Below are 22,239 nucleotides of genomic sequence, written 5' to 3'. Positions count from 1 at the left end.
GGCACTATCTTCACACAGAGAATCCGACAGTGAGCCGTCCAGGAGTGTGGAAGGGAGCTGGGAAGAAGGGCGCCTCATGATAGAAGTCAAAGAAAAGCAACAAAATTCCACAAGGACGAGGACCTGTCTGAACACAGTTTACGGAACAGTGAGGGTGAGGCTGCTTGCAAGTATGGTTTTCCAAACATGCCAAAGTCTCTACCTGTCTACAGCCAAGTGAAGAATAAAAATACAAGTTTATGACTCAGTAATAATGCTAAATTAGTATTCAATTCGCTATTACTTTCACGGATGATGTTAATGACACTGAAATAAAATTGTCATGTCTTAATTTTGTACTAAAAAATCTTTAAATGTCATTTAAAGCTGTGTCTGAAGTTTTTCTCAGATAATGCCCTTTTCTAACTACAAAACAATTCCGTTTTTATTCCATAAGAGGCACTTAATTTCATCTTTCAGTCTAGCTACACATCAGTGTGCCAGTGTTGGCTAACCAGCCTGAGTGCTATTAGACTGGATCCTACATAGAGTTAAAGCACACGCATGACTTACCTGCAGTGAACAGAGCAGCTTACCAGCCAGTATCAACTATCCACATCTAAGTCCACCACAGCCTGTCAGACTGTCTGCCTTCTAGGTAACAATGTCTATACCCACAGTGCCACCTTCCCTGAGGCCAGAGAATCTCCTTTTGTGTAATGGTCAGCAGTGACGTCACAAGCTCATATGTAGTTGAAGTACAGAGAATAAGACAGACATATACGTGAGACATTTGTAACACAGAAGATTGCAAAAGAGGAAGGAAAAAAATTAAGAGCCAAAAAAAAGGGAAAACAGTATAGAACACTGACTTCTGGGCAGGGCATGGCTTTTGAACTCAAAGACTCACAGCATTCTAAGTGAGAAGGCAGTATTTAGTTACCATTGCAATCAGGAAGGAAAACTGAGCATGCTGGCTCACATCTGCCTCAAGTCTGAGGCTAACCTGAGAATGTAAGTCCACGACCAGCCTTCACTACAGTGATGAGACCCTGAGAGTTAAAAAAGGGGGGGAGGGGGTAATAAAGAAAGTGAAATTATCTTCTTTTTCCTATAAAAATTCAAGTGTTATTCAACAATAAACGTAAGAATTTTATTTGCAATCTAAGAGTATTAAATTTAACACTACAGAAAGTGAGCATCTACCAAGTATTTAGGACTAATAGAAATATGAGCTGATTAAAAACAAAAAGCTAATTTATAGCCTCTAACAAAACCATGGCTTTTTAAAAAGTCAGTTCCTCCATTTCCACATGTACTACTAATGGCGAGTACTGGGAACAAAGGCACTGACTGCATAGTACATCTTAAAAGAACAAAGAAAACGCAGCCTGGAAATCAAAACTGCGCTAATGCCACTTGCTGAAAATCTAGTGAAAGGCTTCACCAAGGTGCTAACACTCATGTAATTGTTAACCATGCAACTCTCCAGTCAGTTTAGAAGCAGGAGGCTATGGCAGGACCTAACCAAATGAGGCCAGCTATGCATGGAAAACATCTGCTGATGGTCTCCACAGAGTGGCTTGCAACGGTAGTGTATATCTCTGACCATAATGCTTGCCATGGAAAAGGCTCAAGTATTATTTGCTGATAAAGCTCACACTGTGTTAAATGGAATGACTATCCAAATCTACCACCATCAGTCTGTTAATGTTTAGATAATGTAATTAGTCAGGTTCTCAAAAGATTTCCCAAAAGTGAGAGTTTTTTAAATGTAACAAACATGCATCATCACTATAGTAAAACGTCTAAAAAGTTATTTTCACAAAGAGAATCTCAGGTCACGTAAACTTAGTTTACCCTGAACACTTGGGAAATTGAAATTGTACTTATTAAATAATTCAAATTTTAAAATGAAGTTACTATTAAAAATGGCTGACAAATAAGTTAGTATTAAATTCTCACAAAATGTGCATAGCTATATCCTCTAGTCACATTACTGCCATGCTCTCCACAACTGTGCAGGCATACATTGTGACAACACTAGTTTCAATCATACTGAAATTCAGCAGCTTAGATTTACAGGATGCATCGCCAAACTTGCACTCTAGACAAGGAACTAAACAGGCCTTACTGATTGTATTCTGAACAGCACAGTTTTTAACAATAGCCATAGTCTTCCCCTGCTACTATCTTAAAATATGTTAATTCCAAAGCCACCTGCTACATAACACTGAGAAAACACCAAAAAAATATAAGCGAGTACCTCAAAACTAGGTGCACAGAACACAACGAGAAAACAGACTTGAACCCCTCTCCACGGGGGAACACAGCAATTCTTTCTAAATGTGACATGTGCCTTCAAATAAGAAGGGTTTGGGAAGGCTGCAGTCACGCTCCAGCAATGCTGTCATACTTAGAATATCTCTAGAACCCCTCTTTGGAAACTCCTGTAGGGTCTTTAGCACAGTTGATTAATTAACAAATGCTAATAAGTCTCTAAACTGGAAAAGTGGATCTGAGTTTTTGAAGCTCTTAGAAATTCCCTTGAGGCATGCACCAAGGAATGTGATGAATCACCAAACAATGCAATCTCTACTTGGACAAAAATGAGATATAAACAAGGCAATAAGACTAATTTTCCTGGGAGGCAATCTTGGGAAGGTAAAGCCTTCCAAGACGACTGCCCTGAAGCATATTTCTCATCTAGATAGAAGATAACTCCATCCTACAAGTAAACAGCCAGCACAAACCTCTCTCCCATTTTTCATCCAGTAAACAGAGATCCTAAGAGGGAAAGACAGTGCCCTAGTTTACTGCAATATTTAGTAGCAAACTGAGAATTTAAGTTTAGGTCTCTTAATTCCTAGTTCAAGAAAGCCTCATTGTGCTGCTGGTTCAAAATGGAAGCAGTTTACTTCCCCACAGCGACCACCATGACACACCACTGTCTCCAAAAGCCCAAATAAGTGGATGTGCCCAGTCCTGTCCCTGAAGTGTCAGAACTCTGAGGCAAAAAAAAAAAAAAAAAAAAAAAATGCTTCTACTTACATGACCCATCTCCATCGTCATTACAGTGAAGAAAAGCTGACTGTTAAGTTTCTCCTATTTGATGCACATATTGAACATCTGTTTACATCGACACTTTATATGATGATCAGTATTTATTATCAGAATAAACTAAGAGGAAAGCTTTCGGGCATACCTCATGAGGGATCATCTTGACTAGGTTACTGTGTATACAGATTATCTACTTTAGATTAGCCTCAGAGCACTCCTGTGAGGGATTATGTTGATTAGGCTAGCTGAGGGGACAAGATCAGCTAAGATACCATTCCCTGGACCTCAAACATGAGTCCTGTGGTGCATACAAATAAGGAGAGGCTGAGGTGGTTCTACAGTCAAAACCACAGCGTGCTCCTGCAGAGGCCCTTCAGTTTGGTTCCCAGAACTCACATAGGCAGCTCACAACCTTCTGCAACCTTGGCTCTAAGGGATTCAACACCCTTGTCTAGCCTCCTAGGGCATGAGTGTGCGCGTGCACACACAGACAGACAGACAGACAGACAGACAGATTGGGGGGGTGCATGCAGGCAGGCAGACTTTTTAAAGGGAGGAAGACAGCCAGGACAGGCACCCATGGCTCTCTGCACCTGACTGTGAACACAGAGACCCGCTGCTTTAAGCTCCTCGCACCTTGACTTCTCCAACATGAAGGACTGTATTCTGGAACCCTGAACCAAAACCAGCCCGTCCTTAGGTGCTTCTGCTAGACACTCTGCCACAGCACACGGAGAGACAGACATGCTGGGTGCTTTCCTTCCTTGACCTCATTTATTCCTCTCAACAACTCAGTTAGACAGACATATGACATCATTTTTAAAATAAAGAAACAGGAATCCAGTAAGTTCCTATAACGTAAATAGAGTCACAAAGTGTGGAGGTTGTATTTTCCAAAGATGGCTATAAAAATACCTATGTTCTTTTTCTAGCAAACATTTCTTTTGATAGTTAAGATTGCTAGAAAAATTGCAATGTCAGATCAAAATCCTCATACACCACGTACCCACCCTCACCTACTATAGCATCTTAACATATATGTGATGATGATTATTATGAACCAATATTAATATGTGTATGAATTAGAATACATATATTGTTTAAACTGCCTTAGTTTTTACCAAATCTTGTCCTTCTGTGGCAGGAACCATCAGTGCCCTAGTTTACTGCAATATTTAGTTGTGTCTTCTAGGCTGTTCTTGGCCATGACAACTTCTCAGGCTGTCCTTGTTTCTAATGACTTACAAAGCCAAAAAGCTGAGATTTTAACCCAGACAGGGTACATTCTAATGACAGTCCTAAATTAATGGCTTTTTTTTGGGGGGGGGGTGTTTCGAAACAGGGTTTCTCTGTGTAGCCTTGGCTGTCCCGGACTCACTTTGTAGACCAGGCTGGCCTCGAACTCACAGCGATCCGCCTGCCTCTGCCTCCCGAGTGCTGGGATTAAAGGCGTGTGCCACCATGCCTGGCGGCTTATTTTTATACTGTAAAAAAAAAAAAAAGAAAGAAAGAAAGAAAGAAAGAAAAAAAGAAAAAAAGCCTCCAACATGGTCAATGCAGTGAGCCTTACATGGCGGACATACCACAATTTGGGAATTGTCCCTATGACAATACTTTCTTCCAATGACTGACTTACTCTGTGCTATATTCAGTATGTGTATGAGCTGCAGTGGCATGTGAAACCATGATTCCACAACACATGACTTCTAACCATAAGTACAAATTGTCCACGTGACAGGACTGAGCAAGTTGTGTTACTTTATCTTTAAATGGCTATATGCCCTTCCTGCAATGTTACCGAAATTTTTAAATTAAAATCCTATTTGTTTTCATCAAATGTAAGGAGTGCTTGTTAAGTGTTATTAGATTCATTATACACATTATTTAGGGTTAAATTGAGGCCATTGCTAATTATAACAGGCTTGGGGAAAAAGTCTAACCTACACTGATTAAAATTCTATTTATAAAGGAAAAATCAAAACCACAGAAATAGTGCTGAGTTTAGTAATTGCCAAATGCAGTTAAGACTTACCACTACATTGAAATTACAAAAAAAAAAAAGTGAATTTCCAAGTGTTTCAAGATAAAATGGTCTTTGAATAATTTTCAAGATTTGTAATTGTTTTCCTGAAAAGGTAATCTTTTAATTTATTAAAATACTAACTCCAGAAGTTAACACAGATTGAATATTCAATTTTATTCTTAAATAGAAGATGCTTCAAATTCAGAATATCTTAACTCCTAACCCAGAAAAAAGAACCAGGGTCAAAGGCCAATGCTAAGTTCCTCCAGCCCTATAAGGATGATGCAAACCCTACTGAATTCATGTGAGTCAGGGTGTCAAAATATCCATCTAACCGGCTGTGCAGAGATAGGCTGTGGTGACCACACACTGCCTCTGCTTCCTCACTCCCACTTCCTCCTCAGCCAACCACAATCAGCTATTTTTGTCCTGCTGTCATGTCAGAACTACCTTGGCAGTACCTCCATGATGCTGCACCGATGGCCACTCCTGCCTCATTTTAATCTACCTCTTAGGGGCCTTCTGCACACATCTACTCTCTCTTTGAAATGCTAGCCTTGCTCAGCTTTGGTGACACCACTACCTCAATAGTTGTACCAGCTGGGGTGGCTCTTCCTCTAGCAGAGGGCCTCTCCATTCTGAGGTATTCTCCTCCAGGGACGACGGCTGTTTACTCTCTAGCTCATTCTGCTCTTTTCTCCATGGGGACTTTATGGAGAACTTCCGCTATGTATAGCCAACGCGATCCTCTCCTCTGAGGGCCACACTCATGCTTAACGGACACTTGGGCAGTAAGCAGTGAGTAAATGCCCTAACATCTTTCTCTTATATGTCCCACTGCTCGGAAGCTTTTTACATCAATAAACAGAATAGCGTCTACACAGACGCTGGACCAAGAAACTTACAAGACAAGTTTATTCTTCCCCTTCCCTTATTCTCTAAACTCACACAAGATATCAAGGGGCCTGGTAATTTTATCTCCAATCCTAAATCTGTCTTTGACAAATCACTTTTGTCAAAACATTCATCTTTTGCTCACACCACTGCAGACATCCTTTCTTTCACTCTTGGTCAAATGGCCAACATGTCCAGTTCTTTCTTCATACTGTAGACAAATGTGAATCTGATTGTACTATTTCCCAGTTAAAAGGATTTCCTTGGCTTTTCCCTTAGTTTTTATGTTACTGGGGTGTCAACCAAGGTAAATGCAGAATATACAAATTCAATAGGACTTTATCTACACTCTTAGGAATTATAATCCAGGAAACAAGGACCCAGAAAGCTCCAAATAGTTACGCGAAAGAAGGGAGGGAAGCAAAGTAAAGAGTTGAAAAGGAAAAAAAAAGTTGAAAAGGCAGAGGGCTACATGGCCAGCAGAGGATAAAGACATGGAAATGTCCACAAAACAGTAACTTTGTTATCCGCATACAAGCAACTCCGGTTATTTCCCATGTCCAGATACTTAACTTCCTGAACAGAACACCAACGGCCCAGGCCTTAATGTCAACAATTAATAAATAGGCCTCATGAGGCTGAGAAGCTTCTGTAAGGCAGGAGACACTGTCAAGAGAACAAAGCGACAGCCTACAGACTGGGAAAAGATCTTCACCAACCCTACATCTGACAAAGGTCTAATATCCAAAATATATAAAGAACTCAAGAAATTAAACACCACCAAACCAAATAACCCAATTGAGAAATGGGGCTTGGAACTAAACAGAATTCTCAACAGAGGAATATCAAATGGCTGAGAAACACTTAAAGAAATGCTCAACCTCCTTAGTCATCAGGGAAATGCAAATCAAAACAACTCTGAGATTCCATCTTACACCCATCAGAATGGCTAAGGTAAAAAATTCAAGTGACACCACATGCTGGCAAGGATGTGGGGAGAGAGGAACACTCCTTCATTGCTGGTGGGAATGCAAACTAGTACAGCCACTTTGGAAATCTATCTGGTGCTATCTCAGAAAAATGGGAATAGGGCTTCCTCAAGACCCAGCTATTCCACTCCTTGGAATATACCCAGAAGATGCTCCAGCACACAACAAGAAAATTTGCTCAACCATGTTCATAGCAGCCTTATTCATAATAGCCAGAACATGGAAACAGCCTAAGTGTCCCTCAGTAGAAGAATGGATAAAGAAACTGTGGTACATATACACTATGGAATACTACTCAGCTATTAAAAACAAGGAATTCCTGAAATTTGTGGATAAATAGATTGAGCTAAAAATGATCATAATGAGTGAGTTAACCCAGATACTTGTCAAAGAATCAAAATGACCAGAGTCCCCAGTTTAGGCACCAGCTGCAGACCTATATTAGTGATGCTTCCCAGTGGCCTCTGAATGCCCCTGGGAAGCTTGTTCAATATTGCCTTCACAGTAATTTTCTTTTTAATAAGAGCTGTCACCATTGTTTGCTTTTAGTCCATAGCACCACATCCAGCACACATGGAAACCTTAGTTTCTACTTGCTGAAAGACTTAGTTTGAAAAGGAGAATGCAGGGAGGCAGTCAGATAAGTTGCTAGTCATTTGGGGGAAAGATTCAAACAAATGTAGTTCAGTTGATCAAAATGTCATTCAATTAGTGGTTCCTTTAATTCTTCTGAATTTATATCCTTTTTAGGTAAAAGTACCATTACAACAAATACAGAAGTACAAAAGAAAAGCAATGCCATTACAGCCAGAGTACTTTATCTAGGGGCCAATGTGCCTTCATGTTTTGCCTCAATTGATTCTGATAACAGCAAGTGTTGTTTCTACTTTACAGATTTGGCGACTAAGGTTCGGAGAGGATGACGAAAGGTTAAACCACAGATTTTTTTAAAAAATATTTTATTAATTTATTCATATTATATCTCAATTGTTTTCCCATCCCTTGTATCTTCCCATTCCTTCCTCCCTCCTGCTTTCCCCCTACTCTCCTCCCCTATGTCTGTGACTGAGGGGGACTTCCTCCCCTGTATATGCTCATAGGGTATCAAGTCTCTTCTTGGTAGCCTGCTATCCTTCCTCTCGGTGACATCAGGCCTCCCCATCAAAGGGACGTGGTCAAATATGGGGCACCAGAGTTTGTATGAAAGTCAGCCCCCACTCCCCACTCTCCACTCAACGGTGGAGAATGTCCTGTCCAGTGGCTAGATCTGGGTAGGGGTTCGAAGTTTACTACACTTATTGTCCTTGGCTGGTGCCATAGTTTGAGCAGGGCCCCTGGGCCCAGATCTGCCCATAATAATGTTCTTCTTGTAGGTTTCTAGGACCCTCTGGGTCCTTCTATTTCCCCATTCTCCCATGTTTCTCTCACCTAAAATCCCAATAGGATGTCTTCCCCTCTGACCCACTTTCCTGGTAAGTGAAGACTTTCAAGGAACATGCCCCTTGGGCTAGTGTCCAGATATAAGCGAGTATATATCATTTGAGTCTTTCTGCTTCTGGGTGAACTCACTCATTATGATCATTTCTAGTTCAATCCATTTGTCCACACATTTCAGAAATTCCTTGTTTTTAATAGCTGAGTAGTATTCCATAGTGTAAATGTACCACAGTTTCTTTATTCATTCTTTTACTGAGGGGCACTTAGGCTGTTTCCATGTTCTGGCTATTATGAACAAGGCCACTATGAACATGGTTGAGCATATGTCCCTGTTATGTGGTGGAGCATTTTCTGGTAAACCATAGATTTTTAGTGGGGTAGTAGAGATTTGAACCTAGTTCTCGTGATTTCTGCAGTCAGCTCTCCCACCTCTGTGTCTGTGTGTGTCTGTGTGTGTGTGTGTTGTTTGGGTACACATTTTCAATCTTTTAAAACTGAAGACAGAGGCACTCCCAGCTGTGAGACAGATGTATAAGAGCTGGAAAAGGAATGCCAAGAGACCCCAGTCATGATTTGCAGTCAGCTTAGTGCTGGCTGTCAGCTTTGTTCAGAGAAGTTTCTTTCTGTGATTGGCAGCAGTGACTACAGAGATGCATAAATGATCAAAGTGCTGAGGATAAGTGACTGTTGGATGCTCAGCCATATATAGGACATCAACACCCTCCAGGACTCTGAGGACATCGTGGGAAAGGGGATGAGAAGAATCTCAGGGCTGGAGGATGGGGTCGAGGCTGTGCAATGCTGTCTATCACACATGGCACTCCTGAACTCATAGTGGCCATGATGACCTGCACAACATGTGTACAAGATTAGGCCTCTCAACATCCTGTCACGGAGGGATGGCTCACAAGGGCCCACACCTCTCTGGGGATTTCTAGGTAGCTAAGGACTGCTGGGAGAAGGAGAAAACTTTCTTCAATGGTGCTTACGCTCTCCTATAAATACCCTCTCACACATGATCCTGTGAATACCCTGATGAACTTCACTGGGAAGAAAAGGAGACTAGATAGGAAGAGAAGGGGAATCAGCAGGAATGGGGAGGGGACAAGAGGGAGTAATGGGGATGAATATGATGAAAATATAGAGAGACGTGAAATGCTATCATGGAACCATAGCATGATTAACATATCCTAATAAAACAAAACAAACTCAACTATCTGCTCAAACTATACAAGCCCTACATATATCATCTGTTAGAAGCAAAGCAAAGAGGCAGCCCAACTAGATCCCACAAAGTATTTCCCCTCTATGTACTCAAGTCAGAAAATCTATCTGAATCTTAACATAAAAGTTTTAATTCTTATGTGATACAAAACCAAGCCTTAGATATAAATACTATGCAAAATATGATATAGTTTATGCCTACTACAGTTACTTAATGAAAGCTTTTAAAATAAAATCCAATCTTACCTAACTTGTAGAAGCCAATGAGATTAATGATACTTATGGTGGGGATATTTTCATGATAGGTCTGCTTTACAGATATTTGCCTACTTTACTGTCAAATAAAAATTTGACTCCCGAATGAAAATGTAAACGTGGAAAGACAAGTCTTGGCTCATGAGGATGGACATTCCAAAGCATCACATTTCTGAGTCAGCATTTTCCCACTAGAACTGTAAGACATGCAGGGATGGGGCTTTTACATCAACTCAAACATACCTGAAAATAGTACTAGCAACATAGTCTTCAATTACCACGGACAAAGCCTCACTTGGAACTGTAGTCTATAACTTGTCTCCTATCACCCCATCCTGTGTGGTAACTTTCTCAGACTGTGGGAGACCCCTCCTATCACCCTGTCTTTTCTGTCAAACACTTCTGTGACTGGCTTATGCCTACTTTTTTGTCACCAACTGTAAAAATCAGATGAGGGAATGAGATGATAGCTGCACCCAAGCTTTATGAATACATGCCTTGGACTGAGCCCAGAGTGTTTCTATCTAACTATCCCTAGGCCTAGGCCTGGAAGCTTCTAACCTCCATACAATCTAATCTTCTTTAAGCCTGGACCCTAAAGCCTTTAACTTCCAGCCTCTGTCTGCTAAATGTTTTCAGCCTGCAAGACTTACTGCTAAATAACTCACTCTTTCTGTTCTTTCTGAACTCTGGCTAACTGGTTCAACTCAGCTGTTCTGGCTCAAAACTACTTTCCAAGCTGACTGATTCAAACTGGCTTTCCTCCACTTCTCACCAAATTGCTCTGCTTGAAAAAACTGCCCCTGAGCTCCATAAACTCAATTTAATGAATTCAACTACACTCAACTGAACTGCACAAACTGTACCTTACTCCGGAACTCTACTGTACACTGTCTCCATGAACTCACCTGCTCGCTCGCCCTCCCTCCTCCTCCTCCTCCTCCTCCTTCTTCTTCTCCCTCTCTCTCTCTCCCTCTCTCTCTCTCTCTCTCTCTCTCTCTCTCTCTCTCTCTCTCTAGCTCTTAAGTAGCTTCTCTTTCCTGACTCATTCTGTCAAATCTTTTTCTGATTCATCACTTTGTCTGCCAGAGAGATTAAAGGTATGTTGTGTCTATATTCCAACCAGAGGGATTAAGGGTGTGTATTCCGAGCCGGGCGTGGTGGCGCACGCCTTTAATCCCAGCACTCAGGAGGCAGAGGCAGGTGGATTGCTGTGAGTTCGAGGCCAGCCTGGTCTACAAAGTGAGTCCAGGATGGCCAAGGCTACACAGAGAAACCCTGTCTCGAAAAACCAAAAAAAAAAAAAAAAAAAAAAAAAAAAGGGTGTGTATTCCAGTTGGATCACACAGACTTCAGTCTTTGGATGTGATCCCTTGCCAAAGCAGTCATGTTGCTGGATTAAAATTCCTCTACAACCAATACTGTTCACTTTATTCACAGATCATAGGTGACAGAATTCAGACAACAATTTATTTCTTTTGTTCCTTAGGTTCCTTTTGATATTTTTCACAGCTAGAAAAACCTTTGGAGTTGAAGAACTGAACTAGAAAAACAAGAAATCTTTAAAAGAAATTGTTCTTTTTGCCAAAAGGCAAATGGACTCAGAGGGGGTTTTTCTCGGCTTCTCCTTCCATTGGAATAGTCTCTGTTACCATCCTCAGTCCTTCCAGACTTTAAATCCTATAGCTGGGCACTTCTGAGCTGCTGTCCGACTAGGAAAGCTTCCAATTTCATCTCTCATCATAATGTCTCTCATTTCTCATTTTGACTTTTAACTAGAAAGTGGGGAGACATGCTGATAACTTATCTGTAGGTACACAGAGAAAGGAAGAGTGTGAGGAGGCTAAGGGCCAGTCAAGTCATTACAGCCATCATCAATCTGTAATCTAATTAGATGTCCATTAGGGACCACATGAATCCACTGAAGCAAATAACAGTTTCATTAAAAACAAACAGCAACAACAACAACAACAACAAAACACAAAACAGAAATGAGAAACAGCTCCCTTATTGTGTCCACATAGCAAAGCCTGGCCTGAGTACACCATAACTAGCTACAGCTTAGAATATTAAACAGCTTGTTCTAATCTGAGATTAATTATCTACAGATGGAGAAATCAATTTCTTTTTAGTTAGTGATAAAAAGTGGAAAGACATAACCTAATGCAGTGGGTGTTAAGTGGCTCTGGAAGCCAAAAGAGTCCTTACCATTTTGAAAGAACTGACACCTCTCCAGTCACTTCTCCAGATCTCAAAGCTTTAAAAGAAGTAACAGTGCAGAGAAGTCTTTATGAAGAGCCTTACAGAATGAAAATTAAAAATCAATTTTAATATTCAGACAGGCTTATGACTCTGCCACTTCTATTTATCTGTGACAGGGTTTCACAGTATAGCTCAGGCTGGCTTTGAACTGGCTGGCAGTCCACCTATCTCAAGCTCCCAAGTGTTACAATTGTGTCCAATTTTAGCAGTCTTAGTTAGGGTTTTATTGCTGTGAAGAGACACCATGACTATGGCAACTCTTACAAAGGAAAACATTTAATTTGGGACTGGCTTACAGTTTCAGAGGTTTAGTCCATTACCATCATGGTGGGAAGCATGGCAGCTTCCAGGCAAACACGGTGCAGGAGGAGCCAAGACTTCTACATCTTGATCGGAAGGCAGGAGGAGTCTGGATGTGTTTCACACTGGGTGCAGCATGAGCATTTAAGACCTCAAAGCTCCACCTTCACAGCCACACACTTCCTCTAACGAAGCCACACCTCCTCAAATAAGGCCACACATCCTAATAGTGTCACTCCCTATGGACAAACATTCAAATACATAAATCTGGGGCCATACCTATTAAGCCCAACACTTTTCCAACTAAAACTCATAAGAAACCACACAATTAAGCAGAACAATGTAAAGATAATGCATCAACAAGTAGAGCAAAGCTAGGTGTGATAGCAGCAGCCTGTCCTTGCACTTGGGAGATGGTGACAAGAAGTTCAATTTAAGGACAGGCCTTGACTACACAGAAAGTTCCAAACCAGCCAGGGTAACTTGAATGCCTGACTCAACAAACACAAAAAGGAGACTTGAGGCTCAGCGGATAGATGGCTAGATGGTTCCGCAGTTAAGAGCACTGGCTGGCTCACGCCTTCCTTCTCGAGGCCTCACACTCACACAGCTGCCCACCCGGCCACTGCCATCACCCCTCAGAAAGCCAGCGGCGCAGTGTCTTTGCCTCCAGAAGGAAAGCTGGAGACCAAAGCTGGACACATGCCCACCGGGAAGGCTGGTGGAATGCAGACTGTGCAGAAGCACCCACATACTGGAGAAGGAGAGGAAGAGAAAGACAAAGATGAGCAAGAATGGGAAAGCACCAGGCCACCCAAACTAACAGTGTTTATCTCTGGTGTCACTGCCCGGGTGACAAAGACTTCCCGCCAGCGGCTGCACAGGTGGCCCACCAGCAGCCACGTGCCTCCATAGACAAACACGTTTCTCCAAGAACGCAGCATATCCAACAGCCTTGCAAGTGACCGGCACAGGACCACCTCCCAGGATGCTTCCCTGACCAAAAGACCTCACGCTTTTCACGTGGCTTACTAAATCCAGAAACTTAAGACAAAGCAAAGTGGCCTTTCATTGACCCAGACCCTCCCCATATTTAAAACTAGAAGCTCAAACCCCAAACTTTGTTTGTAAGAGTACTGTACCCCAGCCCCAAAAGTGCTATTAGCAGAACTTGACAAGTCCTGGGTAAAAGGTAGTCTTCACACTATAGCAATCACCTAAACTCCTTACTCGTGGTCCTAAAAGCAGTGTCGCCAGCTTCAGGCCACTGTGAGCTACATGCATACCGCCAGCGTTTCTGGGACTACTCAGGAGGCCTGTGCCGTGTCACTGAAGGAGGATGAGCTTCTCAAGTTTTATGAGCAGTTTGGTGCTCCAGCAGTGGACTTAACAGGGAGCAGTACATAAACCTTGAGACCCTGTGTTGTCAGCCTCTTCCTTCATAATTACTGACATGGTGTGAACCAAGGGTTGCTCTGGAGACCCAGACTTGGCTGAAGTACCGCCACAGAACCCACAGCCTTGCTCTGTCATATGGAACCAAATGTAGGAAGGGACCTTAGAGCCAGACACACCTGGTCCCCCTTGCAGACTTTCTCAAACATCCTGAAGCATCCACAATCCCTTTTAGTTCAGCAACTCAAGGGGCCGCCCTCTGTTCCGCATACTCTGAGCTAGCTCTGCTGTGCGTCTGTGGACTTCAGGTCATTGAATGCAACATGTTTTCCCAAATGAATTTCTTAATCTTTGATGTTGAGAATATACTGACTATAATAAGCTCCTGCATTTCTACCTCAAAAAAACAAAACAAACAAACAAACAACAACAAAAAAAAAGAACACTGGCTGATCTTCCTAAGGACCTGGTTCAATTCCCAGCACCCACATGGCAGCTCACAACTGTCTGTAACCCCAATTCCAGAGGCTCCAATACCATCACACAGATATATGTACAGGTAAAACACCACTGCACATGAAATAAAAATAAGTAAAAAATAAATAAATAAAAAGAGAGGCTTGAGCTCACCTGATACAGACAACTACTGTGCAGAGCTATCGACTTTCCTGTAAAGCAGCTGGAGTCACTGACTGCTTCCCAGCCCGCTGTTAGCTTACATGAGCTGTTAGAGCTGCAGCTCTTTCCATACAACCTTGGGCAAATTATTTAACCTTTATGAATCCCAACTTTCTTATGTGGGGTGTGTGTGTGTGGAGAGGGAGAAAGGAGAGAGGGGGTGGGGGAGAGGGAGAGAAAGAGGGAGGGGAGAGGGAGGGGAGGGGGAGGGGAGGGGAGAGGAGGGAGAGGGAGAGGGAGAGGGAGAGGGAGAGGGAGAGGGAGAGGGAGAGGGAGAGGGAGGGATTGATTGAGATTGTTATTTTTAACCAGGATGTCAAGTGGCCTAGGCTGGCCTTGACCTTCTGATTCTCCTGTCCCCACCTCTCACATACTGAGACCACAAATATGAGTCATGATGCCTGGTTCACAGTTTCTACACCGACCAGTGCATGTTAAATCACAAGGCAAGTAGACATAAGCAGCTGAGGGACCATCTCCCATCCACACACAAGCAGCTACTTTACGTCAGTGAAGTCCACCAGCTCATATACAGGAGTTTTCAAGTTCAAAGCCCCGGGGAAGTGCTGCACACCAGAGATACTCAGTATGCAAAAGTCAGCCTAACAGGAGCCTTCGAGCTGAGGAGATTTTAAATGCTATCTGCAAAAGTCACTGGGCTCAGCCAGATGAATCAGAGACAGTCAAATGCGCCCTTGAACATGCTAGGGTCAGAAACTTACCATGTGAACACAGCATACAGGGATTACTGGAATGCTCCTTTTGAAGATTTCATTGAACCTGTGGTTGCCTCTCAATCATGTTTCTGAAAGGCTAAATTCACTAGAGGGCATCATGTATCAGAAGAAGTCACATCAGAGAAAACATTACAAGGAAAGAATTGTTTACTCAGAACTATTGTACCTGACTGTACAAAACATACATGTTAATGTAAAATTGTTCACTTTAGCATACATTAAAAATGTTGAGGAATTAAACAAAACTTGTGACAGGTTGAGTGGTGTATCCTAGGGTGGCATGCCTATGTTGTGACAGGCAAGTGGTGTTATTGAAAAGCCTGGGTTCTTTCCAATCCCCCTGCACAGCCTCTATAACTTCATGCACGCTTCATACTTGCTGTAAAAACCATACAAATCACTCTATACTTACTCTTTTCCTTCCTGTAACCACCAGATGTTCCCTCTCTCCTTCAAATAATAAATAAATAAATAAAGCCACAAATTCAAAAGAAAATTACCAAGTTCCTCTAAGACCAGCAAAGAAAATTCAAACCTAGGTCTGTATATAATCAAATATTTAAAGCCAAATTATTTTTCATTAACATAATGATACAGCTATAAAAAGTCATGGAGTTCCAAGAATATCCAGAGAAATGATCTCAACCCACAGCCCCGCCCATCACAGCTCACAGTAACAAGCAAATACCCCAAAGCTCCACCCCTACAGCTCACACAGTATCAAATACCCCAAAGCTCCACCCTCTACAGCTCACACAGTAACAAGCAAACACCCCAAAACTCCGCCCCCTAGAGCTCACAGCCCCTCCCCTCCACTAGACAGGACACCTTGCCATGCCTAGCACTCCCTCCATCTCAGCAGATTCCCTTCCACAGCTCTGCACAGCAGGCATACCTAAGAGCAGGTGCCACTCTCTGAGGAACAAGATTCAAGGGACTTCCAACCTCTCCCAAGCCCCTCCTTCCCCCAACAGCTGTTCCATGTGCAATCCATTTCAACATTCCTTCACCCCACATAAATCTGTGGGTTACTTTACTTTTCCTTTGAACCAGTTAACCCATGTGGCTGAACCCACACTGACTAGGATTTACATGAAATTCTTAACACATGCTTATTTTCAGGTCCGCCTGAGTCCCTCACTCTAGACAACATTATTAGGAAGACACACCTTGGTACTGCAATATCAAAACAATTAGAAACTAAAGGAAAGGTCCATCTCCCAAGGCACATTAACACATTAATGGCTTTTGAAAAGCACCAGCCCTTTATGAATTTGGTTGGGTGAACTAAGTCCTGAGTACTGGATAAAGACAGGAAACGTGGTTTTCACCATTTGAAAAACCCATCATCAGCGTGTGTACATCATGAGGAGCCCCAGCACCCCCAGCATCCTGGTGCCCACTCATCTTTACTATGCACTTAGGCGGCCTTTGAAACTATTACGCCAACTGAGCAAAATAATTGCTCAGACCAATAGCACAATTAATTCCCTTTACAGAGAATTATGGTAGACTTGACCTGTAAAAGGTTCTCAAACTGCCTCAGTCCTTTAAATAAATCCATGATCTTTAAGCCATCTGTAACAGTAGATATTTTACTCCATGAAGGAAGAAATTAACATAAAAGTCTGTTCGATTCCATAAAGTTCTAAGTCTATATTTATGGAGAATTATAAGGTAAGTGAAGGCATGAGAAAGGTATAGATAAGAATGGATACAGACGACCCAAGCCAGAACCATCAGGTGGCATAGAAATCATCAAGTCCTCTACCTCTCTTCTGGATCCCCAAGAGTAATTAAAAAAAAAAAAAAAACTGGGCTGGAGAGATGGCTCAGTGGTTAAGAGCACTGACTGCTCTTCTAGAGGTTCTGAGTTCAATTCCCAGCAACCACATGGTGGCTCACGACCATCTATAATGTGATCTAATGCCCTCTTCTGGCGTGCAGGTGTATATGTAGGCAGAGCACTGTATACGTAATAATAAATATTTAAAAAAACAAAAAAACTGAGTTGGCAAGATGGCTTAGCTGATAAAAGTTTGATGCACAAGCCTCATTCCCTGAGTCTGATCCCCAAAGCCAGTAATGAGAAGAGGAAGCAACCCCACAAGTTGTCCTCTGATGTCCATATGTGTATCATGGCATGCATGGGCCTGCACTCTACACACACAATAATAATAATAATAATAATAATAACAACAACAACAACAACAGGTTTCTTACTTAAATTTTTTTATTTATTGTCTGCACATGTGAAAGTCAGACCACAAGTGATGGAAGTTGATTTTCTCCTTCCACTATGTACATTCCAGGGACCAGGCTAAGGTCATCAGCCATGGCAGCAAGTGCCTCTACCCGCTGAGCCTTTTGCTACCCCTTGTAATAAATTTAAACTAATTTTATTTATACGAAGTACTTGGCCTATTTTTCAGAACTGATGTGTGTGTGTGTGTGTGTGTGTGTGTGTGTGTGTGTATTATATATAATACATGTATTACACATTCCAAATACAGAAATGTCTTGCATATATATTTAAATATATAAACATATAAACATATAATTCTCACACATTCATCAGAAATATTTGTGTAGAACCTATCTAAATGTTATCAAAATAACCCACAAAGACAAATAATAAGACATCTTAACAAATGCAGGACTATGCGTGCTGACTCTAGGGCACTGGTTTCCTTAGGATATAAGACATCTATCTCCCTTCTGCAGCACTGGTAGCCATGGTCCTTCTTTCCAGTGTAAGCAAAAGCATCAGGAAAAGAAACTGGCTAAGGCTTGAGAGAGCTACTTCAAGTCAAGCTGGATATGTACGTGCAAAAAATGTTTAAAGCTTTCAGGGTTAACCTGGCGAGCTTTCCATTGCCGTAAGCAGTGATAAAAGGAGAGGCACTAGAAGCAGCTCTAAGCGTCCAGTGCCAGAATGCAGAGGAAGGCAGCTGGAGCCCTCCAGTCCACAGAGCAGCAAGCTCCCACCTCCTCGGAATTTTTCATTGATGCTTTTGTGTACTCCAGACTGTGAAACTGCCAACTACAAAAATTATAGCCATGTGAAATCTCTTTTACTCTAAAATTTGGGGCTAGCAAAAATAATAAATTGTCATCTTACAGGTTAGCAATTAACTCAATTTATAGCAATTTTACAAATTTAAAAACTGATGTCATATTCTAAGATGAAAGACTAAGTAAAATCAGGAACACAAGGACAAGCACTCTCACCGCCACTGCTGCTCAGCACTGTGGAGAGTTCTAGCCAGGAACAGTCAAGTAAATAAATAAACTCATCCAAATCAGAAAGGAAAGTGTAGTACCTACAAAACATGATCTTCAGTCTAGACATCTCAGATGGAAATTACAAAATTACAGGAGGAGCTAATAAATTCAGCAGAGTTGCAGTGAACAAAAACCAACACACAAAAGTCAAGGGTGAGTCAGGCATGAAGGTTCATACCTGTAATCTCAGCACTTGAGAGGCTGAGACACACAGATGGTCTTCAGTTCAAGGCCAAACTTGTCAACCTAGAGAATTCCAGGCCAGAGTGGGGTTTACAGTAAAACCCCAGCCAGAAATAAGAGGGGGAAAAAAGGAAAAAGACGGGAAAATAATGACAGGGATGGAGGGATGAAAGGAGGGAGATTAAAAGTAAACCCCCCCAAAAAACCTTAGCAAAACAAGTCACTTTTATAAGTACACTCAAAACCTACAAATAAGTTCAACCAAAGAGGTAAAAGACTTAAAAATTGCTATAAACTAAAAACTACAGAGCACAGCCAAAGGCAATTAAAGACAACTTAAATATTTATAAAGAATCCCACATTTATGAATCTGGCAACAAAACACAAAGCAATTTAAAGGGGTAATACAATCTCTATTAATCCTTTTCTCCAAACATGTTAAAAATATAACTCTCTAAATCATATGAAACGTAAGAGCTCCCAGTACCCAGAGCAGTGTGGAAGAACACCCTGAAAGTCTAGAGCTTACCACAGGAAACAAAGATACAGGAATCAAAACAGGATGCCATAAGAGTGGCATCCTGGCATAAGAGTACCAGGATGACCAGTAGCAAAAATGTAGCACTACATTCTCAGTGGCTTAAAGTAAGTTTATTCTTTAAGCTTGAAACGCAAATGTGTGAAACAGTATCACTGGACCAAATTCAGGTATATGCCATACTTCCTCAGGGCTGGGGAAGGAGTGGCTCTCTGCCTCATACAGCTGCCAAAATCCCTTCACTTGTGACCATCTCCTTCTAACTCTGCCTCTGTGGTCACTGTCCCTGCTGTCTGTGTATTATGTCCCTCTACTTCCCATTTGCAAGGCTGTATGTGACTTCTTATAGGACCCATCCACACAACTCAAGACTGTTACCTACTCCAGTACCTCAAATAATTGAGAACTCCCTCTGCTACAGAAAATACTGCATCAGAGCCTACAGATCTAGATTACAAGGTCTAAGATCTTGTCTCCAGAAACTTTTTTAAAAATCCCACTGAAATTCATCAATCTCATCAGACATATAAATGTCTGTCTGTCACATGTCACAAGATGGTTGTACTCCAAATATAAGAATCTGTCCTGTATAAAGAGGATGCAATTCTGCTCGAACATAGTCTGTCCTGAGCTACCTGTAAACACGCATCTGACACGCCCCCTGAGAACCCAGCTTTCTCTCTGCTGCCTTAGTAGAGAAGGGTCTTTCTGTTACAAACAGAATTTACAGAATTGGGTAATATTAAGGTTTTAAGTAAATCTGAAGCAAACTACTTTCCAAATGCAACAAGTTTATTTTTGCCCTCTAAATTTTTCCAGACAATTTCAAGGCCCACTAGCCCTTGAATCTCCTCCAGAATCAAGTTTTCATTCCATGAAATCAAAATAAATTCCAGATGAATTAAAGGGTTGCATGTAAACTATGAAAGTACTAAAGAATTAGAATAAAATATAACAATAGGAAAAATTGGCAAAGAATCAAAATAGTCTCATATGAGAAAACACACACAAACATCAAATTAAGGCAGCATGAGGCATGTTTTCAATTACTAGTCTTTCCTATTTGTCAGTGATAGTATCTAGCAGAAGTGAGCACATGAGGAAAGAGGGCAAGCACAGTATTACTAAGGGCATTAACAGATGGGGCTCCTTTAAAAAGAAAACAGTGAGACTGGTACTTTTAAAGTGCATATGTATATATGCCAAAAAGTATCATTCAAATTTTCTATCTTCGAAAAATAACCCCCCCAACACCACAAAAAAAAAAAAAAAGAGAGAGAGAGAGTAAGCTGGGCATAGTGGAGAGGCAGAGGCAAGCAGATCTTTGTAAGTTCGGGGCCAGACTAGTCTACAAAACAAGTCCAGGACAGCCAAGGCTACACAGAGAAACAAACAAACAAAAATCAATAAAGTGAAAGGAGCAACTTACAAAACTGTAAATAAATTATTCTATCATTAGTCAAAAGGAAAAGAATCCTCCCAAACCCTATAAATGATGTTTATGTAGTTTATGTATTAATAAAAGTCATATAAAACAACAACAAAGACAGTAGTAATATTAGTGAAAAAAAAGTGGGTACAAAGTTGTGTAACTATATAACTAAAAATTACACAATATAATAAGACTGTCGATTTCCTACATAATTGATCTGGTCCCTGGGTCGGGTTACAGGTCTAGAGGCAACTAGTACTGGTCCTTGACATCAGTCTTGTCTTGCCTGGCATATCCTTGAGAGAGTCACTGTTGGTTTAGCAGACATTGAAGGATTAATTCCTCAAGTGAAAAGGGCAATATTTCAAGGGGTGGGGCTTAGGACACTACTTCCTCAGGTGAGCTAAAACACTGAGAATCTATGTGAGGGTTCAAAGTTCTCAGCTTCAGTAGGGTTCTCCCACACATCCCCAAGTTACAAGATCCCATCCTTTACCAATTAATACCCTTATTTTAACCACTGATACCTTGAGACTGGACTTGAATTTTCACTGTAATTGATCCAACCTTATAATGAAGACCTCAGTTTGATTTTCAGCAACGCAAGCTCTATGGCCCCTGGAGAGAAGATTGCCTTTCAGGGCACACTTAGAAACCTAAGACTGTTTATTCGCATAGGGAGCCAGTCAATTTTATCATTAAGTACATTGTAGTCCTTCAACGTAACCAAAAGTTGGTTAATTTTATCACGTAGCTCACTTTTATCCTTTATCAATTCATCAAGAGATGCTAAGAGCAACCAATCATTTTCTTTATTTTCCCCCAAACTCTAGAAAGTTTCATACACAGGGGGACTAAATCCACTGCCACTCACTACTGAGGAATCAAGACAATCAAAGGTGTTTATCTCTAAGTTAGAAACACAGTTTCTACCAGTGGCTTTCAATCCTCTCTGAGCTCCCAGGAGAGTGACTGGAGAGGTTTCAGTAGCTCAAGGTGCGGGCAAATAATAAAGCCTGTTCCAGGTACTTAAAAGACTCATCCTTACACTCTGCTCCTCTAGGACCACTCCGGTACCCAAGTCTGTATTAGACAAGTTCCTCTGGAGTCACAGAACGTATGGACAATGGAAGAAGGAGGGTTTGTTTGTTCTGCCCTCACCTTGCCAGCACAGCCATTCCTTCACTGGCACTGGAGCCTATTCCTTCAGGATCCCAGCATGTATACGAAGACCAGCTGAGATATCCAGCTTCGTGAGACTGAGCAACTACAAGATTCCTGGACTTTCCACTCACAGCTAGCAATTGTTGGATTAGTTGGCTGGCAGCCTGTAAGTCATGCCAATAAATTCCAGCAGGTGTGGACCAGATTGAAGGTGCGCCTTCCCAAGCCAGTTATACACCTATAATCTCAGCACTTGGGAGGCAGAGGCAGGCGGATCACTGTTAGAGGCCAGCCTGGTCTACAAAGTTGAGTCAGGGACGGCCAAGGCTACACAGAGAAACCCTGTCTCAAAAAACAAAAACAACAAAAAGCAAACAAAAAAATGTGCCTTCCCACCTTAAAAT

General features: G+C 41.6%; 1 protein-coding gene and 1 pseudogene across 5 annotated transcripts in view; one reads left to right on the top strand and one right to left on the bottom strand.

The window, feature by feature from the left end:
• The window catches only part of LCLAT1 (lysocardiolipin acyltransferase 1), a 136,193-nt gene that overhangs the window by 99,133 nt on the left and 14,821 nt on the right, over positions 1–22,239 (bottom strand). The gene's annotated exons all lie outside the window — the stretch shown is intronic.
• LOC311604139 (death-associated protein 1-like) lies at positions 77–13,429 on the top strand (annotated as a pseudogene). The gene is made up of 2 exons: positions 77–170; positions 12,947–13,429. The product of its transcript is annotated as a death-associated protein 1-like (transcript).

Source organism: Acomys minous, assembly GCF_964271855.1.
Source record: "Acomys minous genome assembly, chromosome: 8".
NCBI classification, from domain to species: domain Eukaryota; kingdom Metazoa; phylum Chordata; class Mammalia; order Rodentia; family Muridae; genus Acomys; species Acomys minous.
Note: the sequence above shows the minus strand (reverse complement) of the source record. Positions and strands in the feature narration are given on the sequence as shown.